This window comes from Crocodylus siamensis, chromosome 7, assembly GCF_052110815.1.
Source record: "Crocodylus siamensis isolate JL-2025a chromosome 7, ASM5211081v1, whole genome shotgun sequence".
Lineage (NCBI taxonomy): Eukaryota > Metazoa > Chordata > Crocodylia > Crocodylidae > Crocodylus > Crocodylus siamensis.
This window is the reverse complement of record NC_143401.1, coordinates 54,966,563-54,991,567: the sequence shown is the minus strand read 5'-3', so window position 1 is coordinate 54,991,567 and position 25,005 is coordinate 54,966,563. Positions and strand designations below refer to the sequence as shown.

Below are 25,005 nucleotides of genomic sequence, written 5' to 3'. Positions count from 1 at the left end.
GCAGTTCTCAAAATTCATCATTGACATCCTTCTATTTCAGTTGTATGTTTTTTGAAGTAGGATGGTCAGACTGCAATACAGTTGTCCATGCAAGGGTGGTCATCAGTTGATACAATGGCATTCTAGTATGTTTAGTATTGTTTTCTGCGCTCTCCATCCTGCAGTCCAACATCTGTTTCTGTTTTCTGACAGTTATTGCACTTTCAGCAGAGGTTTTCATTCAGCTATCCACAATGATGCCCAGATCTTTTCTGACCTGCTACAGTTAACAGAAGCCCAAGAAGTATGTGAGAAGTTCTCCTCAGTGTTTATTACCTTCCCTCTGCTAACACTAAACTTCATCTGTCACATATTCATTGAGCTTGGTTAGATCCCTCTGAAATTCCTCACTGTCCATCCAGTTGGAATAACCTGAATGTATTTATAATTTATGTAAATTTTGACACCCAACTCATACTAGTATACTCCAAGTCCCTTCTCTTGAGTTTCTAGCATGCTGTCTGCTGTCTCACTTTTTGCTTAAAATTCTTAACATTCTTTCAGATCAGACCCTTTGTTCCTTTGAGCAAAGAGAGGGGCTTCAAGTAAAAAAAAGACCTCCTTTTAGATTTATTTAAATCCTCCTATTCCCTGGATCACCTACCTAATGCACTTCCAACTGTTTTGTGCCTGGATCCCTCTTACACAGGCAGCCTAACTTCTGCCTTCATACTGGGCTGCAACCCCCCCTAAACCTCCTGCCCCCTTGGCAGTGGCCCCCTCTGGGACCTTTAGTCTGACAGGCCCTGGCCTTGCCTCTAGGCCAGTTGGGACTCCAAGCCTCTAGCTCTCACTATCCCTCATGGTGGGCACCCTGGCCCGTTGACTGGTGAGTGCTGGGGTGAGGGCCAGGATGGTCAAGGTTGCATAGGTATTTTCTTGGCGGCTAACCTCCTCTCTCATACAGGTCTGCCTTTCAAGCTCATGGACCACATAGTTCCTCCAGACCCCTCCCAGGACTGCTGTTCCACCCTCACTGGGTTCACTCTCTCTCTCTGCCCCTTACTGGGCTTTTACTCCAGCCAGCCCATGTGTAGTCCTTCAGACCTCCCACGGACTCTATTCTACTCAGCCTTTGGCTCTTACTCCGTTTCTACTTTGCCCCCTCACCGGGACTCTTGGGCCTTATGCCCATGAGCCTAAAGCCCTATTCTGTGGGCCTTGTCCCTGCGCTTTTCTGTCAGAGTGTGCTCCCTTAGCCTTTCCCCACCACAGGTTCACCAACAAGGCAGCAGGGGCCGAGGCTTTCTAGTACCCATACTCACCTTTCACTACGGAGGCACAGCTGTGGCATTTCCTGGAGACTACCCTGCTATAACATCCAACTCTGGCAAGGTATAGTTTCAGGTTATTCCCCAGGACCAGGAACCTCCTCCATCCCCATAGTTCCTACCCTTGACCTCCAGGTATTCTGGAAGCAGCAATATTTCAGCTAGGAGATGTTCACCTTTTGGCTCCCCAGTTGCAACTGCCTGGTTCTGCTCTCAGGACCTGTCTTATACGCTGACTGCCTAGCCCTATACCAGTCAGGCTGTCTCCTGGGTGCCATGTAACCCTCCTAATTGGGTTTTCTCCCACCTTCAGGCTGATCTGCAGACTGCTAAAGCCCTTCAAGTGGCAGGCACAACCTGTGCTCTGCCACAGCATGAGTAGGCCTAAATGCAAGCCCTAAACCCCAGCCATACTCTGAGGCTATAAACAGATATCACCAAATGAAACAGATCAGCTGTATTGGGGTGTGTCCTGGCATAGTTGGTCTGCTTCATTGAGCAAAACAGGTGTTTCTCATTGTCTCATAGGGTCAAGTGCCTGCCACTTATGGAAGTGGCAGGGGTCTGATCCTACTGGACTCTGCTTGGGGCATGCCCAAACTTTCCCCATCTGCAGAGACATGCCTCAATTTTGATTTCCTGGGCACACCTCTGCACACAGGGAAACCTAGGTAGATGCTCCTGGGGCTTCAGGGGACTGATACTGTGCATCCCAGGAATTCCCCTGCAGGGAAGTGCCTGGGTCATGCAGGATTTGGGTCTTTGAAGTCACAAGAGCACCTTCCAAGGGTTGCTGAAGAGTATGGTGAGTTTCAGGCTGCCTGTGTTCTCCTGCTGTAAAACAAACAGATATCCACCACAAAATAGCACAGATTAATAATATCCTTTGTCATGGCCACATATTTGGGCATTTGTGGGATGATAAAGGGCATGGACACTTGTTTGCTTTCATTTTGTGATGCCATAATTTTTTTTTCTGCCAGCACAAAGGTGATACTGTTTGCAGCCTGTGGCTTTCTCTTTGCAGTTTGCTGTACTCCAGGTGCTTCTAACACCTGTCCATCTACATTACCACACCCTCATTCCTAGCAGTGTCTGAGTGCATGCACAGTGGCATGTGCACCAAGCACTATTTACATAGTATCCTTCTCCATATTCAGAGTTTCTCATGCATCTGGTTTCCCCTAAACTTATATACCTCTGCACATGCATTTGCCTATATCCCATCCTTCTACCCCCATATCTTCTATATATAATTGGGATAGGCCTTATTAGGAAGATCCCAATGAAGTAAATGCACTAATTAACCTTTCATTGCTTCTCTCATTAGGGCACTCTTAATTTGGTTGACAGAGTCTCTCCTGTTTACCATTTCAGCCGTCAGTTTTCTTCTGCCTTTTCGATCTCTCTTTGGCCTCACACCAGGGACAACAAAATCGATCCCAGTCCGATCTTTCTTTTTCCTTTCCAGCCAGCTGTAAACGCCAGTCAACAAAAAAGTAGTAATGTAGTCGTCCCACACTGGGAAAGAGAACGGCAGACATCAATAAACACATATTTAAAATGCAAATCGCTCTCTCTCGATCAGCTGTCAGTCTGCTCTTGGATCTCACTTCCTGACAGTGGCACAAGGAGCTTTTGTTGCTTGGGGCTTGTAGGGGGCTGGCACAGGCTTGCACCCCCAGAAATGTCTTTCCCAAGGATTTGGGTTGCATACCTCGATTGTGCTAAACTCCCTCAGTTGGATGATTGAAACAAAGAAGGAATGGCTTAGCAAATGGAAACAGATTATCTGGATGTCATTTCTTCCCCAAAGTAGGATTGATGCAATAGGCTTTTCTCATTATGGCTTTTGCTGCCACTCCCCCTCCTATCTTCCCACCTACAGATGGAAGTTTTCATTGAATCCCAAGCAGACACAGCAGTATGCACTTGCAGAGCTGCTTCCAATTGCAGGCAGCAATCCAAACTGGATTCTTTTACTAGGCTTAGAAGCTTCCAAGTTGCTCTGTTCTCTTTGTGCCTGCCATGGCACTCCAGCCTTCAGTCATCCAGGACAAGGAAACAGACTACTGTGCAATAAGGGACATGGCTGCCAAGGGAGTAGAAGGATGGTGGATGTTGGGAAAGAAACTCCGGACTTCAACTTCACCTCAGAAGTCTGCAGCATCAAATGGCTGCAGTTTCCCTCTCTCCTTAATCTTAAGGGGCTTCTGGGACTGTAATGAAAAGCTTGATACAGTGTTCTGAAGAGGGAAAGGCATTTTAGAAACCCCTTTCCCTCACATGTACCTTTGTTATCCCATGGTAAGTGGAAGCCAAGCTGCAGTAACTTAGGCCTGTTTCTGTCAGGGGCAAACTTTCCTGGCTTAGCTTTCACTTACTGTGGGATAGGAGCACACACAAGAAACCATTCATGCAGAGTGGTACACACATTATTTTTCTTCTTTGCCTTTTAACTCAGTACAATTTATTTATCTGACCATCTCTTTATGGGGCTTTCGTACTCTCTCCCTTTGTGTTTCCAAACAAGTTTTGCTGAAAACCATGTTCTTTTTGCTTCTCAGATGCCTCACACCTTTAAATCTCTTATTCTTGGGTTTTTTGTGGCAGAGTCTGCAGACAGGTATTTGACTTTAGAAGTGACAGAGAGAGAGTCAAGTGTGTAGCAGAAAAATATCCTCCCACAATTTATGTGTGAATGGAAAACCCAGGAAAGTACAGAGGTTTTTAGGAAGTGGCAGAATAAGAATTAGGTATGAAGAACATGTCCTCGGACTGCCGTATTTCTAGAAAGCTTTCTTAAGTTTAATGTTTGGCACAATTTATTCTTCCCACATGGGTAGTGGTAACTGGTATCATGGCACTGCATGACAACAGGTTAGGTACAGGGAACCCAGGTATAAAGAATAGTGTCCTCAGCAGCACCCTGTTCCATATGTCATGTTGGGAGTTGCAATGTGTCTTGTTAGTTTTTTGCAGTAGGTAAGCAAGAAATGTATTCACACTCATGGGGTATTATCCAGAATGATTTATGTGAGGAGGAGGATTAGTGGGACCAGTATCAGGGGTTATGTAGCAGGTTTAGGTGATGGGCATGAATGGGATGAGGGTGAAGGTGGTTAGAAGGAGCAGAACAGAGTTTATAGACCTATATGAGACAATAAAGAAAGCTTAATTTTGGGGGAGAAAAGGCCACTGGATAAATGTAGTAGGACATGAAAGCATGAGGGATTTGTGATTGCAGTTTGGGGTCAGGGTAGAACGGTTACAGATCAGCTTCTGGGTGATGTGGCCATGTGTGCCTTCATATGCAGACTTAGATCTATAAAATGGCTATTTTTCTCCTGTTAGAGAAATACCCTGGAAATCTCAACATGCCTTGCACCTCTGTGAACATGAAAAAAAGGGTCCTGGCAATGGAGGAAAGTGGGGGCTGTTCTCAGATGTCCTTTAAGCTGCATTCTTCCTCCTCCAACCAGCTCTTCTGTCCTTTCACTCCCCGCCTCTCTGCCCAGCTTCCCTCACCATTGGCATCTTAATTGATCTCATTGTTCTCAATCCCCCAGAGTCCCAAAGCTCCAGCTGTGCTTAAACAGAACAAAATCTCTTCCAATTTCCCCACCGTTTAAAAGAAAATTGAATTCTTTATCTGCAGTAGGAGAGAGAACCTGCAAACACGTGAAACAGTAAATAGTTAAGTAATCAAAGAGATTCCAAATTGTCTGGAAAGTTAAAAGCAAATGGCTTTTTTTATTATTATTTGGTTGAGCTCCTTGTTCCTTTTAAATATTCTTATCAATTCATCTCTGTAAATAAAGAGAAGGAGGGGGGAAGGAATTACTAGGTAGCAAGATGATTGACAGATCTGAAGTTCTCGTCTGTCTGTCAGGGCCCAGTGCTCTTTGGTTGTGTTTATCTCTTTAATCTAAATATCAATCCGTAAAACCAAAATGGGATGAAATAGGAATCATGACAGCCCAGGCGCTAAAAAGAGAGACACTTATTGCAGCTTTCACAGCCGCCATGTGTCCTGATGGAGCTGTCAGGATAAATACACAGTTTCAAAGTGCATGGGTGAAAAAACCACATGAGAAGGGAAAAGGAATGAAACAAGCTCACAGATATACACTTGCACCTGTCTAAATTATATCCTTTAAAAAACAAACAAGTGAACAGGAGTCACTCCTTGAGTACTGTGATTTGGATTTTTTCCCCCATTATTTTTTTTGCTGAGCCAGTGGTTTGGGGAGTTTCAGGGAGATTTTGTTCAAGGTGAGGTGTTTCAAGCTGCTGTTTGGGTAAAGAACACCAGAGCCTAGGCTCTCGAATATAAATTAATGGTTAACAGCAGCAGTCTTCTATAAATAGGTTGTCTTCACCTAGACTTTACCAGTCCATCTGTCCTGTACCAAGGCTACTGCATGATGTGTTTCCCATCACCCATGACTGCCACCCCCCAGGGCCACAGCAAAGCAGCTAGAGTCATAACTCATAGTGTTTATATTGATTTCAAAGGGTAGGCACCTCTCCTTAGAGACAAGTGCAAAATGCAGGGCATGCATTTTGTAGGATTTCCTCCCTAGTGCTGCCAGTGCAACTGAACCCTGCCCTGCAGCAGGCTTGGTTATAGAAATGCTGAGTGAGCCCCACTGGGTGATCTGCAAGGTGTGTGTTTGTATTTGTGCTGCAGACAAATGACCTTTATAATGTAGGCCGATCTCACAAACCTCAGGAATATTTTGGCACAAGCAGGATTGCACTCCAAATCTTGAAGACTTAAATTAGTGTATTAATTCAGTAATCTTTGGGGAACAGGTTAGTTCATTAACCTCTTGGTCCAGCAACCTCCAAGCACAGTTTTGCCTCACAAAACATTGGGGTCTGTTTCTGGATTATGCCTTTTTCATCTGCTGGCAAAAAAAACAACCTTTAGATTTATTTTAAAATAGCTCTTTTAAATAAACAAGTCACTGAGACACTAAGAGTCTTTCATACTAATGTGTTCAGCATACAGTAGCAACCTATGACAGCACAAAGATGATAATCCATCCAAGCACAGTTGAACATGGGAAGGAAGGTTTTTCTATCCCACAGTGATGGAATTGTCCCTCATTCCCTGGCTTTTAGTCCCTTCTCTAAGCAGCCTTCAAAGTCCCTGTGCTGATTTCTTCCATTAGGCCTTGATGACTCTTGTAGGGCAATACAGACCTCAGTTGTCCTCAAGAGAAAATGGTACTTGTGAAATAAGGTCCAGGAATCTATTGCCTACAGAAGATACAAGAGACCAGATGCAGATGTGATGCTAGAGATACCATAACTTAGATACCATTTTACCACAGGCCCATATAGCCCCTTACACCTACTCAGCCCCTTTGTATGGCTGTGTAAGGGAGTGTAAAGTAGTGTAACTTGTACCCAGAGCAGCTAGAAGCTAGAAAAAGTAAGTTGGGAAGCTGCTTTAACTTGCATTATGACTTCTTCCAGCTTACACCTTGGATCTCTTTTTACCATTAATTACACCTACTTAGACTCCTTTATACCATGTTTTCAAATAAGTCTGAGTTTTCTTCCAGAGTCTGATCTATCCAGAAACCCTTCAAGAGCCAGTATTATTCTCTGGTGGTGTCCAGCCATAGGAGCAAAGCTGAAAATAAACCCACATCTGAATGATACTGAGAAGTGTTTGATGCTTCCTTTTCTGCCCCTTCTTGTCCCATTCAGTCATTTTGCTACTCTCTTCTCTGCTATAGTACAGTTTCTGCATGTCCCCTTAGTTCAGCTTACCCTTCTTGCCCCAAACACTTAAGCTACTTGACACTGCTGGGAAATGTGCAACTGTAGTCCCCACCTGACCTGGACCATTAAGGTCACCTTGATCTACACTATGTTGTACTCCGATGCTGCTGTGTGTGCACTGCAAGCTGCTGCATGCATGATTAGGACCTTTGTGTTAATTCAGGTAAGTCAGATGCCTTAGCCCTACATGGAGCAACTCAAAGGTCCCTTTTCTGCTTGACTGAAACTTTCACCCATTGTCCTCCTGTCTCCGTAAACATGCATCTTGAGTTGGCATGTATTTTCTGTTCTTGTATGTAGTACAGTATCAAGATCTCATCACAGATTTTATCTAGGAGGTGTCATTAATTGTTTCTGGTCCTGTGTTGAATTACTTTGATTCCTTTTGGATGGACAAAGCCTGAGCTATGGTGTCCCAATCCTCAGACCAGGATTTGACCTTGTTCATGCCAATCTTCAGATAAGGATGAGTTCTTTTGGACTGCTGCCCTTTGGATTGGATCTCATTTCAGTTTCATTCCCTTCTCCAAATGGGCAGTGCCCCCTCCCATCACCAGCCCAGCCCATAGACCAAGATAGAATTTCCAGTTCTTAGTGCTCTATCATCTTCCTTCAGTAAGTGAGACAGAATTACTAATGGTGGCAAAGGGCTAAGCAAAGCTAAGGCATCTATGTATAAGCTTCTATGAATATTTCAAAAATCATTAGTGATTTATATTTTGTGCATGGGACTTTGACTTTAATTTCTTCTGTTTTGGTGGGCTGTAAAAATCATTAGAGACCTAACAGCAGAGTGATTGAGTTGTCAGCCAGACAATTGTGTGGTTATTTAATCTATCAGATGTGCTGCTTGCCATTTAGGTGGACAACAAGAGAATATGAAATCAATGCGGTTCATTAGCAGAGAACTTGTGTCTTGCCTAATCACAGAGCTTCAATAAAACCTGGTGAGGTGAGCATCTAAATTGTGTTGGTGTCACCTTGGGGGAAAAAATAAAATTGTGGGGGAGGGAGGCAGAAGAAAGCATATGGGGGAACTTCTGGCTAAATGTCTATTTCTCTGCTAGAGGGCTGTCTTCAATATAACATGACTATTGACTAAAAATTTTAAGCCATAAACTCCAGCCACTAACAGCTTGGCTACAGTAAATTACTCAGTGCTATATCGAGGTGGCTGCTGCACAGATAAGTGTTAACTGCACTAGCGGCTGGCTGATGTTGAGGGGACTGCTGTTATAAAACACAATCAAGGGAAGCTGTTGTTTTTTCTAATGGCTGGGAGAGGAGGTGGAAGAAGCGCTGTAATTCTCAGGGGGGTTGATTGGCCATTTTTCCCACTGCCAGTCTCAGCAGAGCTCTCTTGGGTTGTTAGTTCGGTTTTAACTTCACATCCATTGAGGGTCTGTACTCCCTGGATGCTCAAGAACCACTTGAAGTTGTTACAATGTCCTGTTCTTAGCATCCCTTTTTGATTCCCTGTTTCTTTCCTCTCCACCTCCCTCTCCCACCACCAATCACCTATGCACAGCTTCATCTCAGTAATTCTGATCAGCAGGTCAGCTCTGGTAGCTCCTGATTAGAACTACCTGCCAAGGTGCCACTCTTTAGAAGACACAGGAGAGAGATTCCCAAAAGCAAGATTGAGTAAGATTTATTTTTCATCTGCAGCATTTATAATACTTTAAGTAGAATTCCTACAGGTTATTGATCTGCTTTTTGCCTGGCTGATTATTTCTATTGTGTGTCTGCCTTCTTAATATCTAATTGTGTTACAGCTAGTGAGTGTGCTGCTTTTGAAGGCAAATCAACATTCAGTACTTATTATTGGAACTGCTCACTGGGACGTCAGTGTCAGAAAGAATGTTTCAGAGGAGGTATTTTCATTAATATTCTACAGTCAACAATGAAGTTCATGTGGTGTAGGAGACAGCTAGCAAGATATACAAGTGTTGGTCTCTAGCTCCTAGTTTGGGAAGCCAATAATGATATATGACGTCCTTTAACTTCAGGATATTAGTTTGAATTGGGCCTGGTCATCTGTAGCCAGACATGGCTACAGAGAATATTTCACTGCTTGGAATCAGCATTTTACTTCTACTTTTGAAATCAGCATTTTACTTCTAGGCTATTACTTCAAAATTGTTCTACTTTGGGGGCCTGGGAAGCTGAAATTTGAATTCAGAGATCTTCTTTCTAAGGCACTCATGAACTTGGCTTTGATCAGTCATTAATGCAGATTATTACTATTTGCTGATTGGTAGTTCATTGGCCAAGATTTGTCTCAGATCTGGTTCCTAGTAGAAACCACACCCAAAAAGCTCCATTCTAACTAGCTCGAGCCCCCTTTGTTAGCAGTGTCAGAAGTAGCTTAAGGGCTCCTTTGCCCCTCTAGATAGTGTTTCAGGTCTGTGGTGAGGCACAGAGCAACATTAGGGAAGCACAAAGGCTAAATAGCTACCTGCTGTGTATATTAATGTAAAACAGTTGCCCACAAAACTGTCATGAAGCAGCTTTCACCAGTGCTTAATTTCTGTCTTCAAAAGGAAATCTACTTTCCACCCTCTTTCTGTTGTAGATAAGGTCCAAAGTTTTCTGCAGTGCTCTATGAGGGGTGGTCAACCCAGCAAGCAATGCGGCATACTGTACAAAGATTGCGTTCTTTACTATGGTCCCCCCTTTCTCAGCAGCTCACTCTGTGGAGTATTGCAGGAGGCTGCTGGCAGCATGTAGTGATGAGACTCATGGCAGGTCACTCCTGTACCTTGACAGGTTTTTGACATTCAGTAATTGCTTTCCTGCTATGACTCTTTTAAGCAGAGAGCTTCTGGCCAAAGCAATTTGCTCCCCATCAATTTTTATTTCCTAGTTTTTAAATAAAAAAAAGAGAGAGAATAAAAAACACCAACAATAACAATAAACAAACCTGGAAACCCCTTTATCTATCAGCCCGGGTGTCAGGCTTCATTCCTTTTGCTAGGTCAGCCTGGCCTCACTTGCAGAGTGACATGTTTAATGGAATTCTCTCATTTGTTTGGGTTGCTGGGACAGCTCTCACTCCCCCCTCCTCTCCCTCCAGTTGTAGTGTGAAAGAGTCAGCAGAGCTCTTTGACAGTCTGTAATGCTCAGGAGTGGCTAAGCAAAGGAGTTTGCCTGCCTCCAAATTCCCCTTTTAACCAAACTCTCAGCATTTATGCATCTCTTGGGAGCTATTCCTAATTGATGTGCATTGCTTAGGATTGCTTTGATAAACATTGGGGCATAGTGGTAGAGTAGTTAATAGTTCTTGTGGCATGACTCTGAGCCTTGCTCTGAACTTATATTGAAGGCTGAGCCTGGATGAAACAGCTCCATATTTCTCTATTGTATTTCTTCCAGCAATTTCTGAAAAACAAATGGAGAGGGCTGGGTATAGGGAGGCTGGGATGTGCTTTCTGATATGGCTCAGGTAACAAGAGGTTATATCCCTGTTAAGTTACATGGGACATGAGCCACGGACCCCATTGGTTACTAGCATATGTTGTAGCTGAAACCTGTTCCCTTTCCTTTTTCATGTCCTTGTGTGACAAAGTATTTAGTAGAATTTAAAGCCTCAAACTTGTGACCTCTTGGCTGTCAACCATACACCTTAGCACCTGCACCACCCCAGTGCTGAAGCCTGTGAGGTCAGTGCTCAGGAAGCTGTCAATAGGGCAGAGAAGGAAGGAAAGAGCTTAAAGTCCATTGCTTGACCTTCCCCCTTCCTTTTAGCTGACCTAGGTGATAACAGATGAATGAAGAATCAAAATCATTGTTCTTTCAACCACAAGAAAGACTCAACCTGTGGGAAACTTTATTTTAATGTTTTTTGCTGCTAGTGGGGCAGAAATTGTCAAAGGTAATGACCTTCCTCAGGCCTCTCAGTCAACCTTGTCATGTTGCACAAAAGCAAGAACCCATTGAACAAGAATAAATAGGTAGAAATAAAACAGTTGGATATAAAATGGCCAGGATTTGGGGGCTGGAAATCAGAAAGTTCCTAAACCTCAGGGAAGTAAAGTCTTGAAACAGCCTCCCAAGAGGAGCAATGGAGACAAAGATACAAACTGGTTTTAAAATGGATCTTGATCACTTTATGACAAGGATGATGACATGGCTAGGTGGCTTGCAGTGGCAGGGGCTATACTCAGCCCAGGATGTCCCCATCAATCCTATGTTCCCATCTTCTCTTTGTCTTTCTGTTGGATTGCACGGTATCCAGGCAGGAGGCTGATTTGATAGGCCTCCTGTATGGTGCTGAGTATATTGCCAGCTATTTAACAATGATTATACCTGAGACTGAGCAATAATTATGCCTGAAATTCCATCTCCTTCAAGAGTGTGTGCACTATGAAGGGAAAAGATGGTTTAGTGAAGTTTCCTCCATAAGCAAACCAGTGTTTTTAAAACAATTACCTTCTGGCAAAGACGCTGCATGCAAGGGGTTAAATTGTAATTGATTTTGCTTAGTTTGAGTTGCCCAAGGGTTTCGTTATGCAGTCTGTGCCATGCCACAGGTTTGGTGAGTTGGTTTTTAGGATTAAATAGCACCCTCCTACTCCTTTGCTTGCCCTGGCCTCTCTTCACTCACCTCTCTTCCATTTCATTCTTTTATTCCTTTTTTTTGTCTTTTTCTCTTCTTACTTTTCCCCCAGAAAACATCTGTGTCTGTCCTTCTCTTTCATCCTAGTGTTGGGATTACAGCAGGAATAGAAAACATTTTTTTTCATAGAGCACTTTTTCTTCTTCCTCTTCAGGTTCTTTGTCTTTTCTAACTATGTAACTCTTGTAGCAGGACCCTTCAGAAAAGCCCTAGCTGTGCTTCTATCTCAGCTGTGAGCCATGTTCTTCCCAGTCAAAAGGAATTAATTATCCCTCCATTTTACTATACAGTCACCTCACACAGCAACCACAGTCTGTCTATATATACACCTGCACTTAACCAGTGTATGCCAAGATCTAGACGCTTACTGCTGATTCTGAACACAGTGCTAGAGGAGAGGAATGTGCCTTGGCACAGGGTTTCCATACTTAATGTTGGCTCCCTGGAGAGTTAATTCATCTTTTCCCATATGACAGATTTCACATTGACACTATGTTTCTTGGATTTCTGCTTGAGATGCAAAACTTTAGTGTGCATAACCTCACTCAGCCCTGAGCCTTTCTTTAGCAGTTCACGAATACAAACTAAGCTGCTCCAGTTCCACTAAAAGCACCTATCTCTGAGGGAAAGGTTCCCATCTTCCCATCTTCTTCCTGGAAATGTGGAGCAAGTGACAGCTTGAGCTCTGTCCATATTGAGAAATCTGTCAAAAAGGGGGAAGCCTAGACTGCCTGAGTGCTCCGGCTGAATGCCCGCCTAGCATTATGGCATGGAGGTTGTTATGGGATGTTCACCAAGGCTAAAAGAACTGTTGTGCTCAACATGGCTCACATGCAATGTTTACAAGTATATTGTGCTCAGTGTGAAATCAGTAATACTTACAGGACAATGCTGGCTGTAGAGAACTGTGTGTATATGTGTCTGCTTGCATTTATGTGTAACATGATGTGTCCACCCTGAACAGAATATTTCTGAGCCTTAGGGACCTCCATAAACCTCCTTGGTTATATTTGAAGAATCTCTCAGGGGAGCAAGTAATGGGGGCATTGTGATCTAGTAGAAGGACTGGATTTTTAGTACTCTAGCACTCCTGGGTCTCGTCCCCACTGAGTGTCTCTGGGCAAGTGACAAAACCCAAATCTTTCCTGATCAGGTAAAGGGAAATAACAGCAGTATCTGCTTCAGAGGGGTGCAATGAAGCTGAATTAATGTCTGCGTGGTATTTTGAAAATGTCCAGTGCCTCTCACTGGGACCATCTGAGGGCTAAGTGTCATTAGTCTAGTCCTTTAATTAGGAGGGTGCCTTTGCATCAATGGGCTGTGAATACAGCAGTAGATGAAGAAGCATTGTCAGTACTCAGAAGGCACATTTTATACTTCCTCTCCCACTGTTTGCATAAAATGCTCCTGTATCTTTAAACTCTTCCCTTGCTCATCCTTTTGTGCCTCCCTGAAGCTGCTGTGAGTAGAGTTAATCTCACGTAGTTTAAGGAGTTTTTCAGTGGGGCTCAGCAGATGATGAATGTTGAAACCATTACCGGCAAAGCACCAGGGCTCTCTGGAGCTGTTTAAAAATGCATTCTCCCATGTAAATTTCTGCTCCATCAATCCTTATGACATGTCAAACATTGCTATTGTTTCCTGAACAAATTGTACGACATGCCCTTTTCTGCAGATTTGTGCACAAGAGCAGAACTGCTCTACAGCTTTGGCTTCCGCTTTTGTCTCTTAGCAGGGCTACAGCAGCAGCTGTGCTCAGGCTCATTCCAGTTCATGAGCTTCATGCTGGTGTGCATGAGTAAAAGGTGCATCAGGATGGAAGTGGGGGTGGGAAAGACATGTGCATGTGACAGAAGGCAGGGTGCTGCAGTGAAAGTGCAGATGTGTGCAAAATGCACATTTACAAATGTTTGTGCATAGACAGGTGCGTGTGTGGGATGTCAGGATGTGTGTCTGTGGGTGAGTACCAAAGACATGAAACTGCATGAAGAAGAGAAGTCTGTGTCTCTATGTCTGTTTGTATATGTCTGTCTATTTTGCACATACTATGCATGTAGGTGTTAAATGTGTGATAGCACACACAGTACTCTAGGCTCTGTCCATACTTAGAATTCTCAGTATACCCATACTATACAATATTGTTTCACTGTGTCTCATAAGCATATTAATTTACTGTATTGTGGCTCAGTAAACTACTACTTTAGCCTCCATAAACCTTTCTTTCTTGAGGTTCTTCCAGAGTTCAGTTGCACAGAAACAGTTTCTACAAGTAGATAGCAGTGGTGACAGCTTATAAAAGTACAGATGTGGACCCATGTTTTCATTTTGACCTTTTCAGGCTCCGCTGGGCAAACCCCATTTTAATATTCTGGCGGGAGATGAACAGCCATAAAGCCATTTGATTGATTCTTGACGTGTAACCCCTGGAATCTTCCATCCAGCTGCTTTCCTCGCTCTGGTGTCTAGCATCAGATTATCAGGGCTGTGTGTGTGTGTGTGTGTGTGTGTGAGGGGGAACCAGTGGGAGAGGGGCAGAATTGCTGGAAAAAAAACAGCTGCTGCCCAAAAATCACAGAGGGGAGTGATTCTTGAGCTTCCAAGTATGCTGTTCTGTATAGTTTTTCCTATTCTACGTACTACGGTGTGAACGTGTTTCCCAATACTCCCTTGTGGTAGCTTTGCAAATCAGATTTGGAAACCTCAGTGAATCCATGTCATGTCTTGTGGATAATGAACAACTGAGGAACTTCATCCTTAAAAGTCAAAAGTTCAATAGCATAAAAAATTATAACAGTCACAAAATTAAATGTGGCCATAATGTGTGTTTTGACTTTTCTCTACTCTCCTGTCACACAGCAGTAACCTGCATTGTTTCCATGTGATATACGAATCCGCCTACTGTGTGACAGGGTCTTTTGGTTACCAGGACAGCTGATGAGCTAGATTCTTCTTTCCTCTGCCCTCTTGTAACAAGGTGTAATTCCACTGAAATTACTCTGGAAAATTCACTTACGTGAAAGGAGATTTAGGCTCACTCTTTCCATTAGAAACATTCACAACGAAAAGTGCCGTTTGCCTCAGCAGCATGATAGTATTTTAGCCTGATGGTAACCTGTCTGGGGGTCGATAGCACACGCAGCACAGGCTGAGCCAGTGGTCTGAGTGCGTTCAAGCTGGCTTAATTGTCTGTCCTTGCATTTTGGCCATTCAAGGGTGTGGAAGATGTTGGAAGAGAAGGACATTTTTTCAGAAGGAAAGAAATTAGCCATCAAAATTGCCACGACGCTTTCTGTGTGACACATTAGTGGGTTTGTTTTAAAGTCTGCACCATTGTGCTGTATACAGAGTGAGATTTTGATCCTTCTGTGGCATGCTGGAGTTCACATTCAACTCAGAGACCCCCTGTTGAGTGGCTTCTCTCACCCTGTACTACCCTAATCTTTTTCTTAACCTTCATCTCCCCCTCCCCTTTTTTCTTGTCAGCAAAAGAAAATTACACTTCCCCAGCATTGTCCATCACTGAAATAAGCACTTACAAATGCAATTATAAAGGGCCAAATGAGGGAATTAGTTTTGCTGGTAATGCCAGCCATTCTGTAACATTGTCAAGCCTGTTATAAATCATTACCTCATCACCAGCCAATCCAAGCATTTTGAAAAGGCTTTTTATCTGGCTGCAACTGTCCTTTAGCACTGCATGTAAAATTTAGGAAACAAAGGCATTTACTGGTAAGGCTGGACACCAGCAGGCAAAAAACATCCTTCTTTATTGTTTGAAAGTTTGTTGACCCTTCCATTCTATAGTAGATTTTATAAACTTTATTTTGAAATGCACCCACACACTTTTTGTTTTTAAAAGACTTTATATAATGATGTCCTAAATACAGAATGGCGCACAAGTTAATATCTAAAAGTTAGGGGCCTCTCATACCAAGGAAAGTTGTAATGTCAGAATTATTCAACTGGATGTCAGAACTATTCAACTTAGCTCACACATTTTCTCACTTAAATAGCGGCCCCATGGACTCTGGCTTCTGATAGGAGTCACGCACAAGGCAAAGCATTCATTAGTATAATACATCTAAAGATTGTGATAGGAGGAGGTGGGACACACCAGGCTTTGCACTGGTGTGCAAGTGGGTTTGAAAAGTGTGTGCGTAGTGACTGTCATGTCCGAGATTCAAATCTTTGCAACGGCATAGATGGGAAAAATCCTCAACACAGGCAAGGCAAAAATCTTGCTTACAGTCATGCACACTGTAAACTACAGCATGCCAGGACTTCAGATTCTACATAGTCTGGGACTCTCCAGATCCTAGATTCTGTGACAGGATTACTTTGAGAAAAAAACGTCTTAGGGGTTGCAGGTGAATCATTTTTGTAATTGTCTCTCCACAGCACAGAATAGATATTAAAGAAGGTATAGCAAGAATCATACTTGTTACAGATAACTTAATTGTAATGTGGGTGAGTCCCCTTAGATGTGTTGAGGGGACCCCTTATCTTAGCACACACCCTAGAGTCAAGTCACATGTGCTTGGATAGCATTCTTCCCCTCTGGCACATAGCAGCAGCAAAAAATGGGTACTGCTTTCCACAGTGCAGCAATACATTTAGCTAAGCAGGTCCTCTGTTCATGCCAAGGAGCAGTGTCAGAAGAGACCCCTGTGGGACCTCATATATGCTCATACTGTAACCATCATACCAACTTCCCATACCAGTGAACCAATTAAAAGGGCCAGTAATCCCTGCTTGACCTTTCTATCCCCTCCAGAATAAGATCCAACCTTTGCTTCAGTCAATAATGGTCACATGCTGTGAACTCACTGAGGGCTATGTTCAGAGTCTTGTTGCATGGTCTGTCTTTACGCTTGGGTTAGTCTGGACCTCTCTATTGAGTCCAGCTGCTCTCTGGATCAAACTCCTCTGCCTCTAGCCCATCATAGCTTTTGGAGAATGGGGCCAGTGCCATCTCAGAATAATAAAAAGACTTAGTTACATCAAGCTACTTTATTACTGAGAAAAGTTGTTTGGTTTCAAAATGTATTTGAGCATGTTGTTTGCCAAAGAACATGAAGGTAAAATCTTCACATGTCTTATTAGATACCTTTAAAAATCCCAACCTTAAAAGCCTCCTGGTACCTAATATAACACAGGTTGCATCATGCCAGGTAAATTAATCCCCAGTACACACACAAAATGTAGCCTATGTTAGTTTGCCTGGCATGTGGAGGAAGAAAATCCCATTCAAATTAGACTGCGCAAATATAAAGTATAATTTTCAATGGGCCATGATTTGGTGAATGTAAAATGTATTTTCACCATGACACTCCAAATCACACTTTATCACTGTTGGCATTTATTTCCTGAATTTAATTTTTTCCTCTCAGCCAGTTGGACTGTAAAGTTGTTCAAAAACTATAAGACCTGTTTTTGTTCCATGGAATGGGGAAAGTGTAATTTTCCGTTCTCAGGCTGTTGATATATAATTGATAAGAGGTTTTTTGCTCAGACTTAAAGGTAAGTAGGTAAGGCCTTGGGCAGTGACCAACCATAGAAGCAGCCTAATATGTAGAAATTTGTGTGTAAATAAATACCAAATAAAAATAGTTGAGATTTTAAATGGAAATAAATATGCAACTTAACTACAGCTGGTTGCTATCATTAAATACACAGATCTGAACATGTATAGATGTGGACTTTCATTGTAAAGTGTATATGTATCCCTAGAAGAGCCTGACTCTGATCTCCTTTGTAACAGTTTAACTCCGTTTGCTCCTGTCCTATTACTTCTAGACTGATTTACACTAATGTAAGGTCAGGACTGAGCCCTTTAAATCCACTTCACAAGTGTAGCATGACTGGCAGCATGTACACAGGAGAGGCCCAGGGCTAGACTATTAGAGTAATTACAGCTCAAGATTGATGTACACTGGCAGAGTTGTGTGTGAGCCCAGGACTGGAATATTAGGGAGTGCTGCATGTCAAGACTGAGCAGTATTATCAGAGCAATGCATGTGGTGCTTGAACACCATCTGCCCATGCTATACCTAGCTGTAGCCAGTGTTATTACTTCTTCATTCTTGAGAGCAGTAAAAGATCCACAAACTTCACTATAGAAAAAGAGTGGAAAAATAGCAAAGGCTTTTTCTGGTCATATGCAGGTCAAGATTTCTTTCTTATCTTTCATTAATCCAGTACAAATGAGTCTTCCTGCCCAATGAACTAAAGCTGGTGTTTTGGACTTAATTGCACTGTTTATCAGAACAGGGGGCTGTGCTACATAAGCCTGCTTCTAGCAATGAGGATCTTGAGGAGGCTAACATAAAAGAGCTCTTTTTGAGCACTACGTGGTTGCAGATCCACAGGAACGCAGCATGCAGGACTCAACTCTGCTCTCATTCACCTGGAGTTTCTTATCCAATAGACAAACAGGCTGCAGTACGTTCTCATTCAGTCCAACTCAGAAAACTCTATGAATGGCAATGGGCTTTACTATAGGCTGTTATTTTAAGCCCTTTTATGTATTGAAAATATTTACGTGTTAATACACATTTTCCTTGCTTTATGTTGTACGTACATTCCTGGTAAACAGTGCATAACTCGAATTCGCATAAAGGGAACCCACTTTACAACATAACAAATAGGAATGTGTTCCAACACCTTGACTGTACTGACCCTCAGACCCATTTCTACCAGTTTCACAAGACAATTTTGGTACTTACCAACACCAGGCAGTACACACAAGCACAGCATGGTGGTGAACGTTTAGTTGGTGTGAAGAGAGGGTGGTGAAGGGTAGTGAAGTTCTCTTGCGCTTCGTTGATGGACCAGAGAGAGGGGTAGGAGATAAGAAGCCATAATGGGGATGGCAACTACAGAAACACGGGTTGCAGACAATGAGCGAGGAGCACAGATCCACACAGGAGACTATATTTTGGTACGTGTCACTCCCACAATGCACCATACAAAGCAGCTGACTTGTGGGATTCCACCACACCAATTGCATGAGAGTCAATTTACCTCACATATAACAAATTTTTGGTATAAATGGAGTCATCACAAAAGAGAATTTGTACATACAGAACCCACATAAAGTGTGCGAAACCTGTATAAGAGCATTAGATTTATGACACGTTATAAGCTGCCTGACAGCTGACTTTCCAGGTACTTCTCCAGTATTCATCCCCCTTCCCTCCCCCCCCCACCAGCCTGTCTCTCACCCATTGACTCCTCAATCTACATTTTCACTGACTGCCTGTCTTGTATGCAGCCCTGCCCAACCTGTGGCTTTTTTACTTTTCATTTCATCCAGGAAGAGCACACACCAACTGCTGAAACTTCCTTAGCCTGATGCAGGGTTTTTGAACCCAAAAGCTTGCTTAAAAATGGTTCTCCAACTATTTAGTTGGTCTAATAAAAGATATCAGATTCACCCAAAGAATCTTGTCTGTCCTTATGTTGAATGTGCTTGTCCAACTACAAGTGGACTTTTCCCTGGATGAGTAAGCTCTGAATCTGAAGGCACCAGATAATTAATTTTGTATTTATCAAGTATTCTTTAATTAAGATTCGCTCTTCACTCAAGTGATGGGGAACTAGGAGCTTGATACGGAAAATCCAGGGCTCTTCACTGTGTAGTGTAACTGGCAACCATGTTGATTTTGTTACAGCAGTTGGCAAGGAATGAGCCTTAAATAAAGGCAAGAGAGAGGAGTTTGGAACAGATGTGTAGAGATGAAGGGATCATCAATTGAAGCAATACTAATACATATACTACTAATACATATGAAGGGTACATGGAACCTGCAGAATTTGGATTTGACCCCTGGTACAGTCTCATTCGTCACTAGCCTTTTCAAGCAGGCAGTAATGTGGAGCATATTCAGCCAGAACCTATTCCTTCTCATTGAACAGTTAGGACTCTGAGGACCATTTGGTTGAAAGGCCATCTGGACACCTGTGGAGAGATGCACTGGCCACATTAACTCAGGGCAGCTTGAAAACTCTCTGTGGAATGAGGTTGGATCAAAAATGAAGAAACTGCTGGCTTGCATGCCTGCTTGTTAGCCTTCTCCCTAATGGGGTGGAACGTATTTGGTCCGAGAGTTCAGGAACCCTTTCCCAAAGCCACATTTTGAGCCAAGAAAAACTGAAGCCCAATGCTGAAGAACCATGCTGAGATGATTACCCCAACAGGAAATTGCAACCTCTCTCAGTTTCCAGCTGGCAGGGGAGGGAAAACACCTGGAAGGTTTGCTGTGAGGGAGACTGAACCATTGCAAATTGATAGGTATGTGGTTCTCCCACTGGGCAATCCTTGCCAGACCAGACAGCAGTGTTGCTGAATACAGCAATGGCAGGTTAAATGAAGAGATGGAAATACAGGACTGGGGGTGGAGAGGTCAAGCAGTTCCTTTTGTCCAACTTCCTTTCCCTCTGACAGAGTTCTGATCCTCTGTGCTGAGACGCGCCTCCTTAATGCCAAATGTCTAAATATTGATGCAATGCTTTGATGGTCTCTTCAAGACAGCTGCTGGGTCTTAAAACAAAACCTTTGGCCCTTCTTTCAGTAGTATCTCTCATGGTGCTGTATGCTCCCCACATGGAATTCTCCTTCTTAAAAGGGAAAATATGCAGATAGTCTTTCAAAGAAATCTCCTTTTGTCTGGGGGTGGGGCTGTGGTTGTACAAGAAAGAAGTGGTCAGTGTTAGCCCCTCCCCCTTGTGAGGGAAGAATGTCTTCAGAGAAGCTTTTGGGGTAAGAAAGAGATGAATGACAAAGGCTCTCTCCTCTGCTACACTTGAGGATCTGTTTCCTTGGCCTCAACGTAATGGCACATTAACAGGGTAGTCTGTCCCCTTAAGAAGGGGCAGCCATCCATGATAAGGAAGTTCAGCTTTGGGGTGTTTGATTAAAGAAGGAGGACCCACTGGGAGCATTGCAGTGCTTTAAATGTAATTCAATGCACTGTTTTAAAAAGCTCCTAGAAGAGAAAATGAGAGAGGAAAGCAAGCTGTAAGGAGAAGCCAGGCTGCTGGCCTGGGGAAGAAGCCAAAGTGGAAAGTGGCTCTTCCCCTAATGTCCAGAGAGGATCGAGGATTTGGGTTTGTTTGTTAGAAGCTGAAGTTTGTTTTGTGAAAAATAACAATACCTGAGGAGCTCATAACAGAGGTAATAGGGCTGTGCGAAGCTTCAGTCGCTGATTCAATTCAGTGGAGATTTGTCCCGGTTCAATGGCCAAATCTCCAAATCGAATCAGGAGACCCTTTAATCTCTCCTAATTGAATTGGAACCCTCTGAATCAATTCGAAAAGATTCGGACGTAGAGACAGCTTTAAATGCTTTTCTACATGCCTCAAGGTACCAGGCGGCTCATGAACGCTGCGATGCTGGGGTGGATGGAGCATCCCATGGGAGCATGGGGGGCTCCCCAGCAAGCTCAGCAGCAGACCCAGAAGTGGACATTGGGGGCCCCCCCTCACCACCTCCAGCTCAGTGACTGGTGCCTCCTGGGTCTGGGAGGGGCACCCAGGGTCCCCCTGTGGCTAATCACTGATCCTGGGGGCGCGGGGTGGGCCCTGGTGTGTTCCCCAGTGGCCACTTCTGGATTCTTCGTCAAGCATGGGGTGGGGGGGCCTGCACTGCTATGAGACACTCCATCTGTCCCAGCATTGCAGCATTCACAAGCCACACCTGGTAGCTTGAGGTATGTAGAAAAAACATTTAAAGCTGTGTCTATAGCCAAGTTGCTGATTCTCTGAATCAGCATCGAATCTTCAGATTCGGATTTGGCCAAATCGAATCAGGAGCAGTGATCCAAATCAACTAATCAAATCACTATCCCTGATTTGGGTTGAATCCGAATCAAATAGGGCCCATTTCGCACACCCCTAAGAGCTAACTCTCTGCTGCAACAGGCAGCAGGATAAATAACCTATTTACAGCTCCCTAATGCAAAGAAGAATCTGCCTTGAAGAAATCTGATATTACACCATCAGTGTAACTGTTGCTTATCTATAGCACCAACCACACAGAAGAAGAGCCTGGACTTTGCAGTCACCCAGGGTATCCATTTTCCATTTTCATCATGGGCAGTTGCGTGATTAGCACTTCTTTTTTGAGGGAGGTGCCAAATGCCGTAGAAAGCCCCTAGCAAACATGGTTCTTTGGGTAAATCTAGTATCTTCTATTAGACCAACTAAAATAGGAAAATTCTTCTTTGCAAGCTTTCTAGTACAAACACCCTTCATCAGGCTGAGGAAGCATCTGCAGTTGAGCTGTGCTCTTCCTGAATGGCTACAACCTATACCCAGAGAAAGCCCTTTTCAGTGATCTGATCCCAACCAAGGAGGAATGAAAGAGAAATACTGTTCTCTTGAATGGGATCCTGCCTACTCACTGTGTGGTGATTAATAGCAGGGTGGTTCTGTTTTATTTAATGAAATTACAGTGCACAGAGTAACTGAAGTGTTAGAGCATTAGTAGTGTTTGAGTGGTATTGCAATTCGTCCAATAAAAGATATCGCTTACAAAAATCCTACAGCAACAGTATTCAGATAAGGTTCAGCTAAATGTACTGTAAGTGTAAAAGATTTGCCCTGCTGAAGTGTCATTACACAGGAAGCATTCACCACCTGAGTGGGGAAGGTATTTGAGTTCCCATACTCACTCCTTTCTCACTCTCCATTTGCCTTATTTACCCCTATAAATTAGGCCATTGGCCAAGGCCAAGCCTAGATAAAGGGGCTTCCTCCTCCTGTGATACTCTCAGGCTCCTGTTCTGTCAAATGTAATTGAGGCCAGAGATGAATCATGAAGGTTGCCTCAGAGGGCTCTATTCCATGCCAGTCCTAAAATAGATGGCCTTCTGATATGAAATGTAGTTTTGACTGCATTCCACAGTTCTATTGACACTGAAGCAGCCCAGTCAGGGCTCAGTTTAGGAAATATATTAATAAAAAACAGAATAGTTTGGTAGTTTTATGCCATTTTTCTCATTTTGAAGTATTTTTTTCTGATCCTTTTTTCCTTGCTGCCAGTCATGTATATTTTATATATTCATTAGTGACAGGACTTTAAAACATGCACAAATCTTGCCTTGCTCACAGTGACAGTGTGAGCTTTAACACACTTTGTTGGGGAGGTGGTTGTTATTTTGCTATGTCCAGTCTGCAAAATCTGTCACAGTTCAATCAAGGTACATGTGTAGACTCTTGATGATCGGCCTCAACCTCAGCTAGGAACCAAAAGCACAGTAAAGAGGCACAACCATTTCCTTCTTGCATCATCCCCAACTTCTTCTTTAAAAAAAACCTAAGAACAATGAGATATTTGGAGCATTGCTTAGTTTTTTCTGAACTACATCTGGTGCTGGAAAGGGAGTGTGTATGTGTGTGCATGCACGGGTATGTGTTGCTGCATTCCTGTACATATAACTAAATGTTAGTTGATGTTTAAGAACTTTTACATGCAAGTGATCAGAAAGCACTTTGGATCACTCTGTAAATTTTGTGCTTTACACAAAGCGCTTAAAGTTACAGTGTGATCAAACTTAACAGATGTTTGGCATTTGGTAGTGGGGGCTTGGGCTCCAATCACTGTGAGCAAGGCTAGGAAGCAGGGGCATGCCTCACAGCATTGCGTGCACTAGACTGTGGGAAAGTGCGGAGAAGGACTAGGTGTTGCCTTGCACTCAGACTGTTAGTGACAGCCTTTCATCCCAATGCCTCCTCCTCCCTAAGCCCAGGAAAGAGTCTAATGACTCGAGGGAGGGAAGTGTAGGGCCGAAGCTTTCTCTCCAGTAGCAGAAGGCCACTCTCTGGGGGCTGGTACACCCCCCTGTGTCTTCAGACATTGGGGACCCTCTCCCTCGGGTGGGGGTGCCAGCCAAGGCTGTCTGTCTCCCAGTCGCTGTGCTGCCGGGAGCTGGCTGGCCGTACCACTGTGCTCCCTCCCCCACCCATCCAGCATTCCCTCATGTGGGAGAGGGTCTCGGAAGGGCTGCACTCCCCCCCAGTGGTGCCATTAGGCACTGGAGACCCTTTCTCTGGGGTTGAGCACTCCCCTATGTGGGGTTAAATTGGGGGGTGCTGGACCAGGCCCAGGCAGCCTTGGGGCTCAGATCCCATCCCACAGCCAGCCTGCTGCATTTTGACAGTGCACTGGCCCAGCCAGCACAGGCCACTGACAAGCAGCAACAGGCTGAGGTGTGTGGGGGGGGTGAGAGGCCTAAGGGTGCACTGAACCCCACATGGGGGAGTGCTGGGCAGGCAGGGGAGGGAGTGCTGTGGTAGGTGTCTCTTGACATTTCTCTACTACATTTTGTCCTTGTGAAGCCACGGGGAGTAGGTTTGTAATATTTAAATTAAAATAAAAGCTTTAAATTCCTCCCTTTTAGGGGTTTCCTAGAGCACCTGTATATTCAGTTGTAAAAGTTCTGGAGTTTGTCTTGTGTTTTATCCCATTGTTTATTGCTGTACTTTTTGTGTACTTACACATTCTTGTTTTAGTACAGGTATTTAACTTAAGCTACAGCCTGCCTAAAATTCCCAACCACCAAACTTTTGTGGAAGTGGTGTAAAAAGATCTTGATTGAGTGCTGTTATTTAGGGCAGGCTGTGAGTCAGGGGCACACAAAGAATACATTTTAGGGAAGCAAAAACATCTTAGTGCCAGACTGATAGAGTGATAAATGTCAGCTAACAAAATCTATGCAGGTGCTAGGCGGTTAATTCACTTGTAAAAAAAAAAAAAAAAAAAAAGGGTGGAAGACAAAGAAGAGAAGCACCAGGTTTGTGTGGCTCCCTCGAATACATTTTAGGTGCAGATCCTGTTATGTAGTCATGACAAGTTAGTGAATCAGGAAAGGCGGTAAGGAGTTTTATTCTTAGAGCAGTTCTTGTTGGGAATGTAGCACCTTCTTTCTACAGGGTATTCTAGAGAACAGGATACATAAAGATAGTCTAGAACAGAGGCTCTCAAACTGTGATCTGTGGACCACCACTGGTCCGCAAGCTCCATTCAGGTGGTCCGCAGAAAGGTTGCAGAACAATTGAGAATATCTATACTTGGCCCTGCGCTTGATTTATTTTTTCTGGAGATGGAGATTAGGTGGTCTGAGACCCTCAGCAATTTTCAAGTGGTCCACAAAAAAAAATAGTTTGAGAACCATCAGTCTAGAAGGATGTGAGTGGGTCAACACAGCAGCTACAGATAGCAGGGGCCTTGAATAAAGTTTCTTGTTTAGTTTTCTCATAATAAAGGTTTGCTTTTGA

At 43.6% G+C, this 25,005-nt stretch overlaps 1 protein-coding gene across 1 annotated transcript in view; it reads left to right on the top strand.

Moving 5' to 3' along the window:
* The window catches only part of CDH23 (cadherin related 23), a 408,502-nt gene that overhangs the window by 200,389 nt on the left and 183,108 nt on the right, over positions 1-25,005 (top strand). The gene's annotated exons all lie outside the window — the stretch shown is intronic.